This window comes from Hyalella azteca, unplaced genomic scaffold (assembly GCF_000764305.2).
Source record: "Hyalella azteca isolate HAZT.00-mixed unplaced genomic scaffold, Hazt_2.0.2 contig6215, whole genome shotgun sequence".
NCBI lineage: Eukaryota > Metazoa > Arthropoda > Malacostraca > Amphipoda > Hyalellidae > Hyalella > Hyalella azteca.
Window position 1 is genome coordinate 60,429 of NW_025936382.1, and position 2,557 is coordinate 62,985.

The window sequence follows — 2,557 nt, forward strand, 5'->3', positions numbered from 1 at the left end:
CGTAAACCCAACATCGAGGAACATGGCAGGCAGAGCACGGCACCAGAGAGCGCGTGATCAGGATTGAGAGCTCAGAGTTTCCTTCAGAAAAGCTTCGGTAAATCCCCCGGGACTCGTGTGTTTACTGTCTAAACTCATTTATTTTCTACCAAGGTGATACTTTAAGAAAACAGTTGCGTTTACTACCGAAGTTATGCGTGTTAGAAACTCGTGTGTTTATTACCGTGGTGATGTATGGTACAAAAATTATGTTTCTTTCAAAGGTACAAACACTTAATTTGGAATGGACGAACGTCATTGGTTTCTTGCGTTCGAACTCGGGGATTTTTTACAGAGAATTTTGAATTTCTCGAAGGAGGTGAACAGGCGACAGAAAATTTAACTCATAACACGCAAACGAATCACAATTCTGCATTCCGAATGATGCGATGTCTGTGTACAAACTACAATAACAGGTGTAGAGGTATACAATTGTAGGTGTATATGCGTGGTGGGATGTATCAGGTATCTGGTAGCAAGTATCTAGTGAAATAGCATGTTCAGAGAAGCAATCGAAGTTGTCTAGAAGCTTCCACGAGGGATGGAGACGAAAATCTAGTTTGACCAGAAGACATGACTATAGGAATATGCAAGAAATGCCGGCATTTTTAGCGCCAAATTGCGATGGAGTTTGGGAGGAGCAGCCGAAAAAAATGCGTCGGTTCTCAGAAAGTTACACCCACGGCGGCCCCACATGGTTCAACTTGCAGTCGTTGAAGTCGTTGAGGTCGCGTGCGATGTTCACGCATATCTCGTAATCAGAGCAGAACTTCCATGAGGTCACGGACGAAGGGAGTGGCCGCTGCATCTGCCGCATGCCGGCGTTCAGTGAAGACTTCAAGGTTCGCATTTAACGGCCGGTAACCGTAGCCCTCACGCAAGCATTGCTGCTTCATTGCGCCGGCAGGACAAAAAAGTTAGTGAATCAACAGTGGCGTGGCCAGACTCAGGGACGTGTAGGGTCCGATGGTTACGGTACTGTTAAGGGGCAATTAGGGTCCAGTGGTTACGGTACGGTTAAGGGGCATGCAAGGTCCGGTGGTTACGGTACGGTTAAGAGACATGCAAGGTCCAGTGGTTACGGTACGGTTAAGGGGCATGTAAGGTCCGGTGGTTACGGTACGGTTAAGAGACATGCAAGGTCCAGTGGTTACGGTACGGTTAAGGGGCATGNTACGGTACGGTTAAGGGACAAGCAAGGTCCGGTGATTACGGTACGGTTAAGGGACAAGCAAGGTCCGGTGATTACGGTACGGTTAAGGGACAAGCAAGGTCCGGTGATTACGGTACGGTTAAGGGACAAGCAAGGTCCGGTGATTACGGTACGGTTAAGGGACAAGCAAGGTCCGGTGATTACGGTACGGTTAAGGGACAAGCAAGGTCCGGTGATTACGGTACGGTTAAGGGACAAGCAAGGTCCGGTGATTACGGTACGGTTAAGGGACAAGCAAGGTCCGGTGATTACGGTACGGTTAAGGGACAAGCAAGGTCCGGTGATTACGGTACGGTTAAGGGACAAGCAAGGTCCGGTGATTACGGTACGGTTAAGGGACAAGCAAGGTCCGGTGATTACGGTACGGTAAGGGACACGCAGGGTCCGGTGGTTACGGTACGGTAAGGGACATGTAGTGATGACGGTACAGTTAAGGGGCAAGCAATGCTGTAAAATGCTTTAAGCATTCTCATGCAGTGCTGCAAGGTGCTGCCAGCATTCCCCTGCAAGGTGCACATGCTGAAGTGAATTCTATTGTCAGTCCAGGTGAACACCACAGACGTAAGTTGAGTATAAAGTTCCATCTGCATACCCCACAAACATTATTAAGTGCCGTACGAGTTATTCGAGACAGTACCACGCAAAATTATAACTTAGTGACTCAAGTCACTGATAAGCAATCGGGATTTTTTATATCATGTCTCGGTCTACGAGCTGTGCAGGGTACATAATGTCATAACATCATATACATCATATAACGTCTCATCATATTCAGCTTATATTATCTAATCAAATCATCATATAATGATGTCGTATCATATTGCAGCCTTCATTTCGCAAGACTTCAGCCTGTCGCATTGCAATTGAAATCGATGCTAAGCACTCAAAGAGATGAGCGAGTCTTGGTCTAAATAGCGATGCACTTTGGCCCGACAAATGGGTGCATCAGTGATACGTCCACTCTCTGCATAGGGTGTAGGTACTGAAGTGTGTCACTATTTCGATAATGTGATCCATTCATTTCTCTGAGTAAGGTTTTGCATAGACAATTTGCCTTAAAATGACGCCACGGAAACAAGAATTATTGTCGCTGGGGCAGCCTGGCGGTTCTCTCAGGCATTGCATCACAAATTGCATTATCCTGTGCATGCTGGAGCTGCTGGAGCACGAGGTGCTGGAGCACGATGTGCTGGAGCACGCGTTGCTGGAGCACGCGTTGCTGGAGCACGAGGTGCTGGAGCACGAGGTGCTGGAGCACGTAACTGATCACATGACGCATTTATCAGCATCCTGCGTCATGAGTTA